Below are 22,297 nucleotides of genomic sequence, written 5' to 3' on the forward strand. Positions count from 1 at the left end.
CCAAGAGGACTGATTATGCATGAAACCGTGATGTGCACTCTACGATCTGCCTAGAGAATCACCTCAGCGTTGGCCAGAGCTCAGCATTCTTAGCCACACAGGGCTCAGAGATGCGTTCAGTGGGACCCAGAACTCCTGGATGTCCTGCAGGCCGGCAGCCAGCACAGTCTAGAGGCAGTGGCCAGGATGCCAAGTTGAGATGGAGGGTCCAGGATAGCCTGTCCCCCAGGCTCCAGTCTCCCTCTCCTGCTTCGCCCACTGGCTTCTGCACCCCTGCGCCTCCGTGCGCTCCCGGCTCCTGGTACCCCTGTGCTCGCCCTCCCACAAACCCCACAGTCCTGGCCCGGAGGTCGCTGCAGGGAAGGGGGGTGGGCAGTCTCACAGCTCAGGCCAGAGAGAGGAATCTTGGGCCCCAGCTATTTTCAGGGCTAAAATTGAAGCCCATGGTTTATTTGCTCAGCACTTAATTAGACTCCAGCGCGGCGCAAGGCTGCCTCGTTCCCGCCCACGAGCGAAGGCCTGACCAGTGGGTTTGGGAGCTGACGCCATGTCACAGGCGGGAGGTTGGGACCTGGAGTATTTTTACAAATGCGAGGCTGCGGAGAACAAAACCGCTTGGCCCCCAGCCAGTTAGCCTAAGTCGGTTGGGAGAGGGAGGGAGCAGGAAAGCGTTATATCATCCTTCCTTCTTTGAACCGCATCGTAAATCTGCCAGACAGGAAACGGGGATCTGGAGGGGAGGGGCGACGTGGGGGTAGCCAGCGAGGCCGGAGCGGGGCCACGTTACCAGCGCCCTGGGCGCCTGGCTCAGGAGGGGCCCCGCCCGCGGGGGAGCAGACGCACGCGGAGGAGGACGCTGGGGGAGGGGAGGGGCCGGCACGAGGGCGCCGCGGGGGCGTGGAAAGCTTCCTGGGTCAGGTCGGAGCGGGAGGGCTGTTTGTGCCCGAGGGTTTCTGGGCGCCCTTCAGGTCCTCCACCTAAACCTAGTTTTGTAGAGGTTTAGAGGTGGAAGGGGTTTTAGAGACCCTTTAAGGCGGATGTTGAGGGCAACAGAGGAAAAATAAATTACCTGAAGCCACACAGCTAATGAGACCTGGAAATGGTGCCAGGGGTCTTCTGACTCCTAAGTTGGCTGTCCACTAGCTCCCCTTCTTGGTGCTGTTCCTTGGCTTTTACGGAGACACAGCAGAGTGAAGGTAAGGCAGAATGTACAAATGCATTTGGGTGAAATGACACATTAATTCAGTTCACATTAAGAGGTAAATAATTGATGTTTAATACTTTACTGAGGAGAGATTTTGATGAGGAGGCCCCCGAGCTCCATGGTGGAGCACTTCTGACCATCACGGTGGGGAGGCATCGTCTTGCTGCTGACCAGGGTTCTTGGCCTTCCCAAATCAATAGAAATTGATAAGAGACCAGACAAGATATTCAGGCAAGGATTCCTCGGGGTTCCTGCTGCAGCAGGAGGGAGTGAAAACAGGTAACAGGTTCCCTTGCTAGCTCCCTGAGGGGGGACCAGCTGGTTCCTTATACGGGGGTTCCAGGGGTTGGACCAGAGGGGTGGCTTAGGTGACTTGCCTACCCGTTTGGTGGTGGTGTGTGCATGGGGCAGGCACAGTACCCTGCTTTTGCTCCCGGCTTTTCAAAGTGGCAGTTGGGTTCTTGGTCTTTTTGTATCATCTTGTCCATAATTTGCTCCAGCTGTTTTTAGTCCCATATAGTTTCTTTGTATTTTGTTGCTTGAGGAGACGTGTGTCCAGGTGCAAGTACTGCAGCAAAGGGTCCCAGATCCCAGGTCCCAGCCTGTCTCGATCTGTTCGTGATCAATTTAAGGCCATTCCAGCCTTTGTGTTTCTGGAGGGCATAGGTGGGAGGAAGCTGAGACCTGTGATGTCTCTGAAATAGAATCAGTTTCCTCCCAGGGAGGAATGATAACAGGAAATCTAGCTAATGACCACCCATATTCATAAATTTTGCAACATTTCTCTAAAAAGATCTAGATACCAGCCTTAGAAGTACAATTACTGTTGGATTAAACTTACGCTCACCCATGAAATCACAGAAACGCCTATGTTTTCCACCTGTTCCTTCCCCTCCCACAGCACTCCTGAGGCTGCCTCTCAAATGAGGAATCCAACAGATGAGAATAGTATAAGCTCTTCCTACGCACTACAGGACCCTAAATTAAGTTAAATGATAGCCATAGCCAACATTTATTTATTTATGTTTTGGCCAAGTGCTTCACTAGCATTACCTCATGTCATCTTGCTAACTACTATTGTCATCATCCCCATTTCACGATGAGGATATTGAAGCTCAGAGAGGTTAAGTAATTTGCCCAAAGTAACCCAGGTAGGGCCAAGACTTGACCCAAGGCAGACTTATTCTGCACCCTATGTTTCAACTACCCCAGACTGCTTCCACTGGTAGAAACAAAATTTTTTGGCATATAGAGGGAGGTAAATAGAATTTTATCCAATAACAAGAATGAGGCCCACACTGTTTATTACCCAGGCTAGAGGATACCAAATGGTGAGGAGTATCAGGCCCTGGAGAACGTCTGGCTGAGAGCAGAAGTTAGGCTGGGATTGCCATGTTCTACGCCCTATGCCTGGTGTTTGGTGTACATTTCTGCTTTTCTGGGCAAATAGCCTAAATAACTCCTTCACTTCTCTTTGGTGGAGTCTTGAGCCATCAGTACCATATCACCTCCACTCCATTATTGTCTCATATCTGTCACCCAGCTCATTTCCATGGCCTAAACCTGCAATTATTTGGTGTCTGCTGAATGCATATGAAGCTGATTCTTGATACCCAGTGGCAGTTGATTTAGACTCTTAGTTATTCCCTCTTTTCCTTCTGTTACTTCTTTTCTGCTACTTACTTTAGAAATTTTATCACCTCCACCAGGAAGCACTCAAGTGGAAGGAAAGCATGCTCATTGTTAGTCTTTTGTTGTCAACTAACTCTTAGTTAGTAGTTACCACTAGAAAAAGACTAGTGGGGAAGAAGTCTGAGGCTTGTAGATTACACTTTTGCCTGTGCATTCCCTGTAATCTGATAGCCTAGTTAATGTCTAAACTTTTTTCTTAGTTGGGCCTTGGCTGTGTTTCTTGAATTATCTGTCATCATTCACCCATGGCCCACCCTTGGTCAAATTCTGTGATTGAGGAATATGGACAGCACTAGGTTTTCACTGTCTCTCATTTAATGAATTAATGCATGTAAGGTCCTAGGACATTTCCTCACCCAGAGTAAACCCTCGATAATTGTTGGTTATAATTATCATTGACATTATAACATATTGTTTGAAAAATAATACTCAACATCCAAGGCATCAATTATTTTTGTTATCCTAAGATTTTTACTATAGCAACTGAGATTGAGTTTTATTATTATTATTATTTTTTTGAGATTGAGTTTTAAAGCAAAGGTTCCTCAAGGGCAGGAACCAAGGATGATAAAATAGAGCAGTACTAGTTATAAACTCCTTAGGGGGTGACTTCTGCTTCTAGACATGATGGACTAGCTTGTAGCAGACCATTCCTCCCTACGAGAACAATTAGAAAGACCTAGATTTTAAAAAAACTGTAAAATATCTATTTGGAAGCATTGGAGAGCTACAAAGACAGGGTCTAAGATGGCAGAGAAAAAGGAAACACAGGGAGGTGAGTGGCTCAACATACTGCTGCTTTCTCCACAAAGCATTTGCAGTTCTGAATGAGTACAGAGATGCTGAGCAGCTGAACAGGGTTGTTGGCAATTTCACAGGGCTAAGGAAACAAAGATTGGGATTTAAGTCTTTCCAAAAGGAGGGATTCTAGTAAACATCCCAGTCTTTTAGCTGGAAACCTTGAAGGCTATATATCCTGGTAGTAAAGCTAGCCTGAAAATAGACTAGCACTCACAGAGACTAAAACTCAGATCTGAATCAATTCAATCTCAGAATAGATTAAGGAGATATTCTCCTAGCTAACTGCCTGCCAGAAACCCAGTAAATCCTCTTTGGAGGAAGCTAACATCATCCAGAGCCTCAAATTTATCACTACAATTTTTCATGCACAGTATGTGCTTTAAAAAATACCAGGCATACAAGAAGATAGGACCAAATAACTGAAAACTAAGAGAAAAAAATGATATAATTTAAACATATATGTTGAATTTCTTTTAAAAAGAATCAAATAAGAATTCTAGGACTGAAATTAAGAACTTGTGGAAGGGTTTAAAAGCAGATTACACACAACTGAAGAGATAATTCATGAACTTGAATATAAGCCAGAAGAAAATATGCAGACCTCTCTCTAATTACAAGATAAAAAGTTTATGAAATATAGACAAGAGCCTACGATATATATGGAACCCAGCGTAAACTTTGTATAATTAGAGTCCTGGAAGGAAAGGAGAGAGATAATGTAGCATAAATAAGATTTTAAGAGAAAATTATCTGAGAATTTAAAAACTGACAAAAAACATAACGCCACAGATTCAAAAGGTGCTACAAACCCCAAGCAGGCAAATACAAAGAAAGTCATAACTAGGCACGTTATAGTAACTGAAAACAACCAAAGAAAAAACTGTAAAAGCAGCCTATGTTAAAAAACAAACAAACAACAAGAAAGCTACGCTTTGCTTAGAGACACAATAAGAAGATAGCCAATTTTCAACAAAAACAATGGAAGCTAAAAAAATAATAAAATGACATTTTTAAAAGGCTAAAAAAACCCTTGCTAACCCAGAATTCTATAACCAGAGAAAGTACCATTCAAAAACGAAAGTGAAATAAAGACATTTTCAGCCAAACAAAAACTGAGATGGTTTCTAGCTAGCTGACAGACACCAAAGGAAAAATTAAGCAGAGTTTTTTAGGTAGAAGGAAAAGAATCCCAGAAGGAATCAAGAAAATGCAAAAAGGAATATTGCATTTTATATGTGTGTGTGTATATATATATACCACATCTTCTTTATACATTTATCTGTTAGTGGACATTTAGGTTATTTCCATGTCTTGGCATTGTATATAGTGCTGCTATGAATATTGAGGTGCGAATTAGAGTTTTCTCTGGATATATGCCCAGGAGTGGGATTGCTGGGTCATATGGTAACTCTGTTTTTTTCAGTAGTTTTTTAAGAAACCTCCATATTGTTCTCCTAATGGCTGCACCAATTTACATTTCCACCAACAATGCAGGAGGGTTCCCTTTTCTCCACACCCTATTCAGCACTTATTATTTGTTGACTTTTGAATAATGGCCATTCTTACTGGTGTGAGGTGATACATCAATGTGGTTTTGATTTGCCTTTCTCTAAGTTAACGATGTTGAACATCTTTTCATGTGCCTGTTGGCCATCTGTATGTCTTCTTTGGAGAAATGTCTATTTAAGTCTTCTGTCCATTTTTTGGTTGGGTTATTTGGTTTTTTTTTTTTATATTGAGCTGTATGAACTGTTTGTATATTTTGGAAATTAACCCCTTGTCAGTACACTGTTTGCAAATATTTTCTCCCATTCCATAGGTTGTCTTTTTGTTTTGTTTATGGTCTCCTTTGCTGCACAAAAGCTTTTAAGTTTAATTAGGTACCATTTATTTACTTTTGTTTTTGTTTCCATTACTCTAGGAGGTGGGTCCAAAAAAATATTGCAGCAATTTATGTCAAAGAGTGTCCTGCCTATGTTTTCCTCTAGGAGTTTTTTAGTATCCAATCTTACATTTAGGTCTTAATCCATTTTGAGTTTATTTTTGTATATAGTGTTAGAGAATGTTCTGATTTCATTCTTTTACATGTAGCTGTCCAGTTTTCCCAGCACCATTAAGTGATACACTTGTAAATAATCTGTGGATCAAAGAAAAAAAGTATTTTAACTAAATGATAATATAATATAACGTGTATTATATATAATCAAAACATGTATATAATCAAAACATAAGGGATTCCATTGAAGCTGTGCTTGGGAGTTGGGGGCAGCAATTTATATCATGAAAAGATATGTTAAAAAAGAAGAAAGGCTGAAGATCAGTTATGTAGGAATCTATCCCAAGAAATTAGGGGGGAAAAACTCAGCAGATTAAACCCAAGAAGGTAGAAGAACATAATAAAGATAAAAGCCAAAAATTAATAAAATAGTAAACAAATGTATAGTGAGAGAGTCAACAAAGCCAAAGGTTTGTTCTATAATACAAAAAGATCAATAATGTTGATAAACCTCTGGCAAGAATAATCTAGAAAAAAGAGAGCAAACAAAGTATTAATATCAGGAATAAAAAAGAGCACCTCAGCACAGATCCTGCAGATATTTAAAAGAGAATATGAGGAGGTGATAAATAAGTTTCTGCCAAAAAATTAGAAAATGTGAAATGGATAAATTCTTCAGAAAGACACTGTACTAAAGCTGAGACAAGGAAAAACAGAAATCTAAATAGTCCTATGTATATTGAATCTATAATTTAAAACCTGCCCTCAGGGAAAACTCCAGGCCCAGATGGCTTCATCAGTGAATTCTTCAAGTATTTTGGGAAGAAATAGTAGCAATCTTACATAAACCATAAACTCTCCTAGAGAATAAAGAAGGAATGGTTACTACCTTGTTTTTTGTTTGTTTGTTTTTTTTTTGCAGTACGGTGGGCCCCTCACTGTTGTGGCCTCTCCCATTGCGGAGCACAGGCTCCGGACGCGCAGGCTCAGCGGCCATGGCTCACGGGCCCAGCCGCTCCGCGGCATGTGGGATCTTCCCGGACTGGGGCACGAACCCGTGTCCCCTGCATCGGCAGGTGGACTCTCAACCACTGTGCCACCAGGGAAGCCCAATAAATCATTTTTTTTTAAGTTTTAGATAAATTTGAAGGTGTTAGATCCATAATTGGCTATTAAAGAGAAGCAGGACGCTTGGAGTATGGCTCTGGCCTTTAAAGCTGACCTCTGTGAGGACAGCCATGTGCTTCCACTGCGGTGGACCTTGGGTCTGACTCAGTGTCGCCATTTTTAGGTTATTAAAAGGCAGCAGGTCTGGTTCAGAAGCATAGGCTTTTCAGCTACCAGTTGAAGGCTCTGAGGATCCAAGCATCAGCCTCATAACTATTAAATTAATAACACTGTGTTTGCATGTGGGAGCAGTCAAGGTCATAAAACTTAACATGATCTGGGAGCTGGTGACCTGGTAGTCCCTAACTTTAGTTGCAGGTCTGCCCCTCACCAGCTGCGAGACAACGGACGTTGGGCGTGCCACTCAACGCATCTGAGCTTTGTCTGTGCATGGGGATACTGCTACCACCCACACAGGGTTGTCTGGGAAGCTGAATAAGAAGTGATACAGGGATTCCCTGGTGGCACAGTGGTTGAGAGTCCGCCTGCCGATGCAGGGGACACGGGTTTGTGCCCCGGTCTGGGAAGATCCCACATGCCACAGAGCGGCTGGGTCCGTGAGCCATGGCCGCTGAGCCTGCGCGTCTGGAGCCTGTGCTCCGCAATGGGAGAGGCCACAACAGTGAGAGGCCCGTGTACCGCCAAAAAAAAAAAAAAAAGAAGTGATACAAAAGCACTCAGTCAAGTGTGAGGCACTGTTCAAACATAAGGTAAGGCTATTGGTTTTGTCCTCAAAGGAAAAAAAACATAGTGCCCTGGTTACCTTAGTTTACTGCCAGAAAGATTTTTCTAGTGCAGTAAGATGCCCTGAGATAGAACGATTCTGTTGTCAAAAAAGTTTAGGAATCTCTGAATCTGCACCTCCTTTGCTGGATTAACCTTCATTCATCCTTTTGATCACAGCTAAAATACTGCTTCCTCAAGGAAGGTGTCCTGACACACTCCAGACTTAGGACCCCCACGCACACCCCTGACCACCACACCCCCGCAGGCCTCCCCTGCATGCGTCTTCTCAACGTACAAGGACCAATCTGTTTTTATATTATTTATATTAATGCCTTTCCTTCCCCACTGGATTGTAAGCTTTATGAGGGTAGGAACTTGTCTATTTTCCTCAGTCTTATCTGTCTAGCCGAAAGCTCCACAAATCTTTTTTTGTTGTAGGAAGAAAAATCTCTTCTTCTCAATACAAATTACACTTCCATTTCTGTTGTTTCACCTCACTGCTTCTGCAGCTTCTGCACAAAATAAAAATCTCATCACTTAAGTTAACCTCTTCTTTTCTCCCCAGTGATGAAACCATTTTACTGACTTCTCCAGAGAGCTTCTTTCCCACTAGCTCTGGTTTTAAACTCACATTACAGCTGTACAGGCTGCACACTGCCTACACCCAGAGGCCGTCTTCACAGATTACAGCGTGTACGGCGCCCCCTGGAGTTGTGCGGTACTATAAGCCGAGAACACTCTGCCTTGTCTTCTATCAAAAGGTTTATTGTTTTGGTCTGATGTAAGCATCTGACCCAGGGCAGGTTTCTGGGCTAATGTTTATCACTACTCCAGGCCCCCTACCGCTCCCGAAACCCCACTCCCACTGCACATGCACAGAAAGATGCTCAAGCTTTTGCCTGGATCTTTCGGGGGACTTGGATGCACTACTCTGCTTGCTTGCTTGCTCTGGTTTGTTTGATCCTCAGCTCAACCCCTGTCTTACCCAACTCCAGGCTGTTCTTTCTGCCCAGGAAGGCCAGTCCACCAAAGCCCAACCTCCTTCCCCTCCATAATTTAACTCCTACTCATCCTCAGGCCTCAATCTACAGCAGGCCACTTCTTCAGAGGCATCTTTCCTGACAAATGAAGTTGATTGAGTTCACCCTGCTGTTGTTTCTCGTGATAGTCTACACTTTTCCTCTAAGATGCCCATCACAACTTGTACTTCCATACCTATGAGTTATTTATTTATGTAGCAAATGTCTCCCTAGTAAACCATAAGCTCCATGAGGGCAGGGCCAGTGTCTCCTTCTTCACCAGCTGCATGCCCGTCCCTGTGCTTGTTGACAGAGCAGGTGTTCCGTAAATGTGTACTGAAAGAAAGGCGCCGTGAATGAACCAATGAATATGCTCGCTCTCAAAACAGCTTTTGACTCTTGGAAACCTGCCTGGCTTGAAAATAACTCCAAGTCCAAGCAAAACTTAAGGAAGTGTAATTTGAAGAAACAAATTGTGTCTTGAATTTGTCAATGCCAATTCTCTGTCTATTTTGACTTGTTTTTTCACCTCTTGGGTTCAGAGCGACCTCACCAGTCTCTAATCTCCTGGGGCACGCACTTCCCTTCTGCCCTGTAATAATAGGCTGCCTGGGGGGCTTGCTGGGCTGTGGTTTAAGAAGTCCACAGGTGGCTTCTCCTCTCTGCAGCCGGAGGGGACTTTCCGGAGGGCAGGACTGTGTATCCGCCTTGCCTTGTACCCCTGGACCTTAGAGGCAAGGCTGGGTACACGTGGTCTTCCCATCCTGTTGGAACAGGCTGACTGTTCCCTTGGTTCCGTTTGTTTTTCTTTGACCCGACTTCATTCTTACCCATAGTAAAGCAACTTGAAAAGCATTTATGTAGTAAAGCTGGTAACAGAAAACACCGGTGCTCCGCCCATACTCCCCTCAGTCCCGTTTTACCATTTCTTGCGCACCCCAGGCCTTGCTTCCAAAAGCCAGCTCTGTGATGAGTTTGGCAGATGGCCCCTGGGGGCTCTGGAGCTGCCTCGGCTGCACAGAGAGAGAGCCTGGAGCACGACTGCCAGGGTCAGGCCCAGCTGCCCTCTCTGAGCTCTGGTCTGCGCTCCTCCCCAGTCCTGTCCTTCGCCCTCCACTCCTTCCCAGTGTCCTCACGTCACAGGCACACAAATCCTCACCTGGGGCCTGCTTTGGGGAACCCAACCTATGACAGTTGGCTTCAAAGTGGGGCTGGGGAGCTAAGCGCACTGAGGCCAGGTGAGCATAAACCACAAAAAGGGATCTGAGAGTACCTGGTGGAGCACAGACATTGCTCACTTGCATCCCGCATTCAGTTCCGCCCCACCTTCCCACGGAGCCCTCACGATGGAGACAGGCCACAATTTATAGGAAAACTTACAAGAGGTGAGTTAGTTGGACAATTCAGAGTCCTCACCTGCTACAGCTGGACCGGAGGCTGATGAAGTTTACATAACCCTCCTCGAACCTTCAGCCTCGGCCGGCTGGCGCTTCTGCCGGTTGCTCCCTTGACGGGGTGTCTCAGCCCTTCATCTGTGAGGAGGCTGAGCCCGGTTACCATGGCCACGCTGGCTGTAACTGCTGGGTCACAGTTAACACTGGGCATAGGACTAACCTCCAGTTGCCCTGAGTTCTGCACATACTCCCGCCTGGCCCGTGGTAGCAGGGACATAGCCTCCTCTTAACAATCAGGGTTAATTATCCCGGCCAGGACAGCACCTTCTTTCTTTGCCTGATGCTCTACAGTATGAGAAGCCCCCAAATGACCAAGTGGTTGCCGTAGATTTAGGTTGAGTAGACCCTTTCTGTGTCTCCTTTCTGGAAATTAGGCTCTCTGGACCCACAGAACCTAAAGTTGTGACAGTGGGAAACACAACTTCCTCCAAATAGGTCACTGGGAAAGATGGTGAACAGGGCCACTCCCACTTCCACCACCTGCCCTTCCTTGTGTGCATTTCAGGCTCTGTCCTCTCGGGCAGGGAAGACTCAGGTGTACGCCCGGGTCCCCTGCAGGGTCAGTCTAAAGCCGCCCTCTGTGGGGCTCTGTTGAGACCTCACCATGGTTGGGCCTTCTCTCCTCCCTTGCTCTGCTCCCCTTACTGGTTTCCTCTAGGAGAATCTCCTTGATAAATTACTTGTACCCAAAAAAGCCTGCTTTCTGGGGAAGCCAACCTAAGAGGGACATGGAAGTCAGGATGAGTGGGGTGGGCACAGCGCTCTGATTTTGAATATATGAAATGGACTGAAGCCAGGTTGAAAGGTACTGGATAGAAGCTTGAACAGGAAGTTGAGGGTCCTGCTCCTATGGCCACCTGATTGAACATGGAAAGAAATGGGCCTCAGCTTTACCATGTTTCTGATGGGGATAATGCTTTAACTTCGAACAACATAGAACAAATGCTCTCATAAGGTGTTCACAGCATATTTATTTAAATGTAGTGAATTTCAAAGCCGGTGAAATTATTTGCAGATAATATAATAACAATAGCTAACACTTCTGGTGCCTTTCTGTGGCCATGCACTGTACTAAGTACTCAATAAGATTCTCTCCTTTCATCCTTACATCCACCCCATGCAGAAGGTATAGGATTAGAAATTCGTCCAATTTTACGGATGTGGAGACTGAAGGAGAGACGGGGATTTGCCTGAGTGAGCCGTGGGGCGGGGATGAAACCCAGGTGTGCGCTCCAAACTGCCCGCTGCCCCGCAAGCAGAGACACAAATGTTCCTCTCTCCCCAGCATGTCTGTGGAATGCAGGGTGTTTGCCTTTCTGGTTTTTAGTTTGCACACACACACAACCCATGGTTTATTTGAGTTGAGAGAAAGTGCTGCTTGGCTGGTCTCCCCAGAGAAGCGAAGGGCAGCCCCAGAAGCTCCTTTCATCCTACTCCAGTGCAGGGATTCGGCTGAAGTTACTCTCAGGTGATAGTTCTCATGGCTTCATTGGGCATATTCATGAGGAAGCCTTGGCATTCCTTGGTTCTTGGGTGGGCAGGTGGGGCTGGCGTGAAGGGTGTGGCAGTGGTGTCAGCAGCGCCCCGTATCGGTTGGTATGTTCCAACGTCTGTTCCCGAGGCCAGAGTCACCATTTAAAACACACCTATACTTACTGCTGTTTTCTTCAAAGAAGATTACGTTTTGGCTCCTAAGAAGTAGTTTGTCAGGACTCTCTTGATCGCCAAATGAATTTGAATTTGGTTTGGCAGTTTGTGGGTCTGGATTCCCACTAACCCTGGTCTCCTTTCTCCTACCAGACGCCTTTGGAGCAGACCTCCTTGTTACACAGAAAACGTTGGAGGCTGAGGCTTGTGTTTTGTTCACTGCTGGGCATGGTCCCTGCCAGGTAGTAGGCTCTCTCTAAGTGGTTGTTGAATTAACAAATGAATTGGTAACAGACTAAAGAGAACGAGCATAGTTCAGTTAAGAGCCCAGACTCTGGAAGTACACATCTGGATCCAAATCAAGCCAGCTGTGTGACCATGGGCAGGTGGCCTAATTTCTCAGTGGCTTGGTTTTCCCATCTGTACAATGGGCGTGACATTAATATACATCCCTCAAGATTGATGGGAGGATTAAATGAGTTAGTACGTGTAAAGCACTGAGAACAATGCCAAGCCCACAATAAGGATTCTCTCACTGAATTCCTTAGACTGTGACATCGGGCCTGGCATAAATTCTCCTCACAGTTGTTGCCCTTTCCTCATACTATCCTGGAGGAAACAAATTTTGTTGTGTCTGTATTAGCTTGAAACCCCCTCATTCTCATTCCCCACTAAAGTGTCTTTGTGTCTGGCAGTGGGGTTGGTGGACTGCTAGATCTCACTGTTTGCACAAAAAAGTGCTGAGATCCTTAAAAACATTCCCTGCAAGGAGTGAGGACAGATATACTTTGTTTTTCTAGAAGCAAAGCTGACAATTTATCACTGCCTGCCAAAAGCTCTCTCTAAGGCATCCCTTCTCAAACTTTAAAAACTCTCTCCCTGTTGGCCTCGTCAGAACAACAAAGTCCAGAGTCATTCTCAGGAGAAGCGGGTGACAGGAACGAGCTGGTAGCTGGAAGCCAGGTGCATAATGCTTTAGAGCAATGAGGGAGGGACATCCAGGGCTATCATGAAAAACAGTCTGCAAGCCGCCAAAGGTAGGCTGCAAAAGGCCCCCATTGTGGACCACGTGAGCTCAGAGGGACTGCTTTCCACAGTCTTCAAAAGCTACCCATTTCTTTGTTTATTCAACACATATTTTTGAGCGCATACTATGTGCCAAGTGCTGGGGATGCAGAGATGACCAAGACGCATGTCTCTGGCCGCATGGAGCTTACATTCTATGATCATGAATGTCTACCCAACACCCACTGAAAACACTGCTCATCCAGGAAAGTTTACTGAACCATAGCAGTTCCTCAGGGATTCTCTAAGATGAAGCTGTAATGCCCAAAAAAGGCTCTTCAGCAAGTCTGCAAGAATCACTTGACTTCTTTGGTCATGAGGAAAACGTAAAAGGAGCTCTTGTTGTCACGTGTGAGTCTCAATCCTGTCACTGGGAGACCCAAGCCTCAGTCAGGTGTGCAGGACTCCATGCTCAAGAGTTAAGGCTCCACACCTCACACCCAACAGGATGGTAACACACACACTCACACACACACACACACACACTCCAGAAAATAACAAGAGTTGGCATGGATGTGGAAAAATTGGAAAGTTTATGCACTGTTTGTGGGAATGTAAAATGGTGCCGCTTCTATGGAAAACAATATGGAGGTTCTCAAAAAATTAAAAATAGAACGACCATATGATCCAGCAATCCCCACTTGTGCATATATAGCCAAAAGAATTGAAAACAGGGTCTCAAAGAGATATTTGCACACCAGTGTTCACAACAGCACTATTCACAATAGCCAAGAGGTGGAAGCCACCCAGGTGTCCATCAATAGATGCTCTAGATTGACAGTCAATACTCAATCAAGTCCAGGAAGCACAGAGAGTCCCATACAGGATAAATCCAGTAGATTAATGGATAAACAAAAGGTGGTATATACAGACAATGAAATATTATTCAGCCTTAAAAAGGAAGGACGCAGATAGCTTCAAGATGGTGGAGGAGTAAGACATGGAGATCACCTTCCTCCCCACAAATACATCAAAAATACATCTACATGAGGAACAGCTCCTACAGGACACCTACTGAATGCTGGCAGAAGACCTCAGACTTCCCAAAAGCTTTGCTTTTACCATTTGTCCTAGGGTTCTGTCTGTCTGTTTTTTGTTTTTGTATTTTTTTTAGTATAGTTTTTAGCACTTGTTATCATTGCTGGATTTCTTTTTTGGTTTGGTTGCTCTCTTCTTTCCATCTTTCTTTTTTTAAATTACTTTTTAATTTCTTTATTTTTAATAATATTTTTTTATTTTAATAACTTTATTTTCTTCCATTCCTTCCTTCCTTCCTTCCTTCCTTCCATCCTTCCTTCCTTGCTTGCTTCCTTCCTTCCTTCCTTTCTTTCTTTTTCTCCCTTTTCTTCTGAGCCATGTGGCTGACAGGGTCTTGGTGCTCCTGCCGGGTGTCAGGCCTGAGCCTCTGAGTTGGGAGAGCCGAGTTCGGGACATTGGTCCACTGAGTTCAGGACATTGAGCCAAGTTCAGGATGTGGGGGACATCCTGGCCCCATGTAATATCAAATGATGAATGCTCTCTCAGAGATCTCCATCTCAACGTGATGACCCAGCTACACTCAACAACCAGCAAGCTACAGTGCTGGACATCCTATACCAAACAACTAGCAAGACAGGAACACAACGCCAACCCCAGCCTCTATTAGCAGAGAGGCTGCCTAAAATCATAATGAGTTCACAGACACCCCCAAACATACCACTGGACGTGCCTCCTTCCCAGGAAGAAGACAAGATCCAGCCTCATCCACAAGAACACAGGCACCACTCCCCTCCACCAGGAAGCCTACACAACCCACTGAACCAACCTTACCCACTGGGGGAAGACACCAAAAACAACGGGAACTACGAACCTGCAGCCTGCGGAAAGGAGACCCCAAACACAGTAAGTTAAGCAACATCAGAAGACAGAGAAATACACAGCAGAGGAAGGAGCAAGGTAAAAATCCACCAGACCAAACAAATGAAGAGGAAATAGGCAGTATACTGGAAAAAGAATTCAGAGTAATGATAGTAAAGATGATCCAAAATCTTGCAAATAGAATGGAGAAAATACAAGAAAAGTTTAACCTAGAAGAACTAAAGAGCAAACAAACAATGATGAACAACACAATAAATGAAATTAAAAATTCTCTAGAAGGAATCAATGGCAGAATAACTGAGGCAGAAAAATGGATAAGTGACATGGAAGATAAAATAGTGGAAATAACTAGTGCAGAGCAGAAAAAAGAATGAAAAGAATTGAGGACAATCACAGAGACCTCTGGGACAATGTTAAATGCACCAACATTGGAATTATAGGGGTCCCAGAAGAAGAAGAGAAAAAAAAGGGACTGAGAAAATATTTGAAGAGATTATAGTTGAAAATTTCCCTAATATGGGAAAGGAAATAAGTCAGTCAAGTCCAGGAAGCACAGAGAGTCCCATCCAGGATAAATCCAAGGAGAAACACACCAAGACACATATTAATCAAACCATCAAAAATTAAATACAAAGAAAAAATACTAAAAGCAGCAAGGGAAAAGCAACAAATAACATACAAGGGAATCCCCATAAGGTTAACAGCTGATCTGTCAGCAGAAATTCTGCAAGCCAGAAGGGACTGGCAGGACATACTTAAAGTGATGAAGGAGAAAAACCTACAACCAAGATTACTCTACCCAGCAAGGATCTCAAACAGATTCGATGGTGAAATTAAAACCTTTACAGACAAGCAAAAGCTAAGAGAATTCAGCACCACCAAACCAGCTTAACAGCAAATGCTAAAGGAACTTTTCTAGGCAGGAGACACAAGAGAAGGAAAACATTAACAATAACAAACCCAGAACAATTAAGAAAATGGTAATAGGAACACACATATCAATAACTACCTTAAATATAAATGGATTAAATGATCCAACCAAGAGACATAGACTGGCTGAATGGTTACAGAAACAAGAACCATATATATGCTGTCTACAGGAGACCCACCTCAGACCTAGGGACACATACAGACTGAAAGTGAGGGGATGGAAAAAGATATTCCATGCAAATGGAAATCTAAAGAAAGCTGAAGTAGCAATTCTCATATCAGACAAAATAGTCTTTAAAGACTATTACAAGAGACAAAGAGGGACACTACATAATGATCAAGGGATCAATCCAAGAAGAAGATATAACACTTGTAAATATTTATGCACCCAACATAAGAGCACCTCAATACATAAGGCAAATGCTAACAGCCATAAAAGGGGAAATTGACAGTAACAAAATCATAGTAGGGGACTTTAGCACCCCACTTTCACCAATGGACAGATCATCCAGAATGAAAATAAATAAGGAAACACAAGCTTTAAATGATACATTAAACAAGATGGACTTAATTGATATTTATAGGACATTCCATCCAAAAACAACAGACTACACTTTCTTCTCAAGTGCTCATGGAACATTCTCCAGGATCATATCTTGGGTCATAAATCAAACCTTGGTAAATTTAGGAAAATTGAAATTGTATCAAGTATCTTTTCCGACCACAACGCTATGAGACTAGGTATCAATTACAGGGAAAATATCTGTGAAAAATAAAAACACACGGAGGCTAAACAATACACTACTAAATAACCAAGAGATCACTGAAGAAATCAAAGAGGAAATCAAAAAATACCTAGAAACAAATGACAATGAAAACACGATGACCCAAAACCTATGGGATGCAGCAAAAGCAGTTCTAAGAGGGAAGTTTATAGCAATACAATCCTACCTCAAGAAACAAGAAACATCTCAAATAAGCAACCTAACCTTACACCTAAAGCAATTAGAAAAGAAGAACAAAAACCCCAAAGTTAGCAGAAGGAAAGAAATCATAAAGATGAGAGCAGAAATAAATGAAAAAGAAATGAAGGAAACAGTAGCTAAGATCAATAAAACTAAAAGCTGGTTCTTTGAGAAGATAAACAAAATTGATAAACCACTAGCCAGACTCATCAAGAAAAAAAGGGAGAATACTCAAATCAATAGAATTAGAAATGAAAAAGGAGAAGTAACAATTGACACTACAGAAATACAAAGGATCATGAGAGATTACTCCAGGCAACTATATGCCAATAAAATGGACAACCTGGAAGCAGTGGACATGTTCTTAGAAAAGCACAACCTTCTGAGACTGAACCAGGAAGAAATAGAAAATATAAACAGACCAATCACAAGCACTGAAATTAAAACTGTGATTAAAAATCTTCCAACAAACAAACGCCCAGGAGCAGATGGATTCACAGGTGAATTCCATCAAACATTTACAGAATAGCTAACACCTATCCTTCTCAAACTCTTCCAAAATATAGCAGAGGGAGGAACACTCCCAAACTCATTCTATGAGGCCACCATCACCCTGATACCAAAACCAGACAAAGATGTCACATAAAAGAAAACTACAGGCCAATATCACTGATGAACATAGGTGCAAAACTCCTCAACAAAATACTAGCAAACAGAATCCAACAGCACATTAAAAGGATCATACACCATGATCAAGTGGGGCTTATTCCAGGAATGCAAGGATTCTTCAATATATGCAAATCAATCAATGTGATAAACCATATTAACAAATTGAAGGAGAAAACCATATGATCATCTCAATAGATGCAGAAAAAGCTTTCGACAAATTCAACACCCATTTATGATAAAAACCCTCCAGAAAGTGGGCATAGAGGGAACCTACTTCAACATAATAAAGGCCATATATGACAAACCCACAGCCAACATCATTCTCAATGGTGGAAAACTGAAACCATTTCCACTAAGATCAGGAACAAGAGAAGGTTGTCCACTCTCACGACTATTATTTAACATAGTTTTGAAAGTTTTGGCCACAGCAATCAGAGAAGAAAAAGAAATAAAAGGAATCCAGATCAGAAAAGAAGAAGTAAAGCTGTCACTGTTTGCAGATGACATGATAATATACATAGAGAATCCTAAATATGCCACCGGAAAACTACTAGAGCTAATCAATGAATTTGGTAAAGTAGCAGGATACAAAATTAATGCACAGAGATCTCTTGCATTCCTATACACTAATGATGAAAAATCTGAAAGAGAAACTATGGAAACACTCCCATTTACCATTGCAACAAAAAGAATAAAATACCTAGGAATGAACCTACCTAAGGAGACAAAAGACCTGTATGCAGAAAACTATAAGACACTGATGAAAGAAATTAAAGATGTTACAAACAGATGGAGAGATATACCATGTTCTTGGATTAGAAGAATCAACAATGTGAAAATGACTCTACTACCCAAAGCAATCTACAGATTCAGTACAATCCCTATCAAACTACCAATGACATTTTTCTCAGAACTAGAATAAAAAATTTCACAATTTGTATGGAAACACAAAAGACCTGGAATAGCCAAAGCAATCTTGAGAGAGAAAAATGGAGCTGGAGGAATCAGGTTCCTGGACTTCAGACTATACTACAAAGCTACAGTAATCAAGACAGTATGGTACTGGCACAAAAATAGAAATATAGATCAATGGAACAGGATAGAAAGCCCAGAGATAAACCCACACACATCTGGTCACCTTATCTTTGATAAAGGAGGCAATAATATACAGTGGAGAAAAGACAGCCTCTTCAATAAGTGGTGCTGGGAAAACTGGACAGCTACATGTAAAAGAATGAAATTAGAACACTCCCTAACACCATACACAAAAAAAACCTCAAAATGGATTAAAGACCTAAATGTAAGGCCAGACACTATAAAACTCTTAGAGAAGAACATAGGCAGAACACTCTATGACGTACATCACAGCAAGATCCTTTTTGACCCACCTCGTAGAAAAATGGAAATAAAAACAAAAATAAACAAATGGGACCTAATGAAACTTAAAAGCTTTTGCATAGCAAAGAAAACCATAAACAGCATGAAAAGACAACCCTTGGAATGGGAGAATATATTTACAGACGAAGCAACTGACAAAGGATTAATCTCCAAAATATACAGGCAGCTCATGCAGCTCAATATAAAAAGAACAAACAACCCAATCCAAAAATGGGCAGAAGACCTAAATAGACATTTCTCCAAAGAAGATGTATAGATTGCCAACAAACACATGAAAGGATGCTCAACATCATTAATCATTAGAAAAATGCAAATCAAAACTACAATGAGGTATCACCTCACACCAGTCAGAATGGCCATCATCAAAAAATCTACAAACAATAAATCCTGGAGAGGGTGTGGAGAAAAGGGAACCCTCTTGCAGTGTTGGTGGGAATGTAAATTGATACAGTCACTATGGAGAACTGTGTAGAGTTTCCTTAAAAAAGTAAAAATAAAACTACCATATAACCCAGCAGTCCCACTACTAGGCATATACCCTGAGAAAAACCATAATTTAAAAAGTGTCATATACCACGATGTACACTGGAGCATTATTTACAATAGCCAGGTCATGTAAGCAACCTAAGTGTCCATCGACAGATGAATGGATAAAGAAGATGTGGCACATATATACAATGGAATATTACTCAGCTGTAAAAAGAAACAAAATTGAGTTATTTGTAGTGAGGTGGATGGACCTAGAGACTGTCCTACAGAGTGAAGTAAGTCAGAAAGAGAAAAACAAATACCATATGCTAACACATATATATGGAATCTAAAAAAAAAAAAAAAAGGTTCTGAAGAACCTAGGGGCAGGACAGGGTTAAAGATGCAGATATAGAGAATGGACTTGAGGACACAGGGAAGGGGAAGGGTAAGCTGGGATGAAGTGAGAGAGTGGCATGGACATATATTCACTACCAAATGTAAAATAGATAGCTAGTGGGAAGCAGCCGCATAGCACAGGGAAATCAGCTCAGTGCTTTTGACCACCAAGAGGAGTTGGATAGGGAGGGTGGGAGGGAGATGCAAGAGGGTGGGGATATGGGGATATCTGTATATGTATAGCTGATTCACTTTGTTATACAGCAGCAACTAATACAACATTGTAAAGCAATTATACTCCAATAAAGATGTTAAAAAAAAAAGACAAGATGCAATTAGAGGAAATTGGCTCTGGGCATAGAAATATTTGCAACTTAAATTTAGGCATAATGGGTCAGTTTGCTGGAATCACATGCTAGAAAAAGATCAGATCACAAGCCAGGAAATTCTGTGATGCGGCCAAACGAAAGGACGCTTTGCTCGAGTTCTGTGGGTTGTAAACGGTGTGTCGAGAGCATTCCATGGCATTCTAGATGTTTAGCAGAAGAGAGTGTCCTGTGATTCTGTGCAGTCACATAGAGCTTGGGGGGCCGGGGTAGGGGGGATGGAGAGTGTGGTTATGCGGTGTTGGGAAGATAGTGTAGACGTTGGCTGGAAGTGGTTTTAAATAGACATTTTATGAGAAGGGAGAGTGAAAAGTCTTTTCATATTATGTTTTTAAATCAGCAATAAAAGAAATTAATCATGAAAAAAAAGGAAGGACATCCTGTCACATGCTACAATATGGTGAACACAGAGGACATTATGCTAAATGAAATAAGCCCATCTCAAAAAAACAAAATACCAGATGATTTCACTTATATGAGGTATCTAAAGTAGTCAAACTCATAGAGACAGAAAGGTGCCTGGTAGTTTCTAGGGTCTGGTGAAGGGGGAGGGAAAAGGGAGGTTGCTGTTTAATGGGTATAGTTTCAGGTTTGCAAGTTGGAAATGGTCTGGAGATCTGTTTCACAACAATGTGAATATATTAGCACTGCTGAACTCTCCACCAAAAAATGGTTAAGAAGGTAAATTTTGTTACATATGTATATTTTATATATCTGTCTATCTATTTAGGTAGATAGATATAATATACATATTTATTTTACCACATTTTCAAAAAAGAGTTAATGCTCCAGTGGCCAAGGGCTATGGCTGCCGCCCGGACGCGAGAGGAGGAGAACGAGGGTGTGTGTGTGTGTGTGTGTGTGTGTGTGTGTGTGTGTGCGCGCGCGCGCGCGTGCAGTGAGGGTCAGGGACAGAGTGGGTTCTGCTCTGCCTACATCCTGCTCCAGAGGTCCTGGAGGTCCAAATTAACCTGGTCACTAGAGAGTCTGGGGTTATTTTTACTTGGATAAGTTGCCTAGAGGATGTGGATTGAGGCTCAGTGACTGGCAGTTGTCCCTGCCAGGTCTCCAAGTCCCCAACTTTTTATCACAAGAGAGGAAATAGAATACAGTGTAGGGCAAGATTTCAAGAGTTCATATCCTATCTCTACCACTTGCTTAGCTATGTGGCTTTGAGCAAGGTACCTGAGCTCTCAAGTGCCTCAGTTTCCTCATCTGTAGAATGGGGGCAGTAATAGTACTCACGTCATAGGCATAGGGTGAGGACGGAACGAGTCATCCTGTGGAAGCCCTCGGCGTTTTGCCCAGTATGCTATGTTAGTGTTTAGAAAGTTCCGGGATTCTTGACAGGGTTGAAGCGGGTATGGGAGAATTCATGTTGTAGTGAAAGAACTGAGCATTGGGATGGAGATTGTTCAGTGAAAAGAAAATGTGGCTACTTCTGGCCAGGATAAGCTGATGGCCTGAACGGGCCCTTCCCGGGCTAGAAGTCGGAGTAGGCTCGTGCACTATCCAAAGCCATTCTGCTCAACTTGCGATGACAGTAGGATGAGGGGTGGCTGGCACCTCCCCAACAAGTCCTCCCCAGGCCTATTTCATTTGCCTTCTCTGCACACCCACACCGGGTGGGAGGAGGTAACGCAGGTGTGTGGGGGGTGATAGGCCACACGTGCAGGAAGCTGTGGGTACCTCAGGCAGGGCTCTGTGGTGCACGCCAGTTCTAGGGCCTGGCGCCTCCCGTTCAGGCTCCAGTCTCCTCTGAAGAGTCACCCAGACCAACTCCTGAGAGTGCATTTTAAAACCAGTTCTTCCAGCCATTAACCCTACCACTCCTGACAAAACACACACCCAGGTGGAGCCAATTAGGGTGGGACGGGAGACCGGGACTCTAGAAATTTGGTGCCAGCCTCCCCTGCAGGTCACTCAGGGGTCGGGGCCCTGCCTTGGCAGGCATCCGCTCAGAGCCGTGCAGCAAGCAGGCAACACCTCCACGTCTGGGCGGCAGCTGCTTCCACGGAGCCCCACTCCCCTCAGGCTGCTTTAGGAGTACACCCTCTGGTCTTGGGGCTCTTGGGAATCGTGCAAGGTAACTACTGTGTAATCATAACACTGCAGCTGAAGGATTCCAATGAAGGACAGCTTATTGAGCACTTACTCTTTCTGTGGAGCCAGGCACTGACACTCATTATCTCCATCCTCATAACCCACTCTGTGAGGAGGGTACAATTATTTATTCCCATTTTACAGATGAGAAAACTGAGGCCTAGAGGTGGTAAGATGCTTGTTTAAGGTCCCCGGCCTTTAAATGATGGAGTTGGTATTTAAACCCAGGTCTGTCGGACTCCAAATCCTACTTATAGCCCCTTCCCCTTTCTGCCTCACTCTAAAGATAAAATAGTCCACCTTAGCTAGTATATATTTGCACTGCCTGTCATGCTTATAGGCAACTGCTAG

General features: G+C 43.4%; 1 protein-coding gene across 2 annotated transcripts in view; it reads left to right on the plus strand.

Annotated features, from left to right (window-relative positions):
- The first annotated feature begins 952 nt into the window (after positions 1–952).
- ARMC2 (armadillo repeat containing 2) overlaps positions 953–22,297 on the plus strand; it is a 268,510-nt gene continuing 247,165 nt past the window's right edge. For both annotated transcript variants that reach the window (XM_079939293.1, XM_079939291.1), the window contains exon 1: positions 953–1,196. The gene's annotated coding sequence lies outside the window, so the exon portion shown is untranslated. The remainder of the gene's footprint in view (positions 1,197–22,297) is intronic.

The sequence above is a fragment of the Stenella coeruleoalba genome (genome assembly GCF_951394435.1).
Source record: "Stenella coeruleoalba genome assembly, chromosome: 12".
Lineage (NCBI taxonomy): Eukaryota > Metazoa > Chordata > Mammalia > Artiodactyla > Delphinidae > Stenella > Stenella coeruleoalba.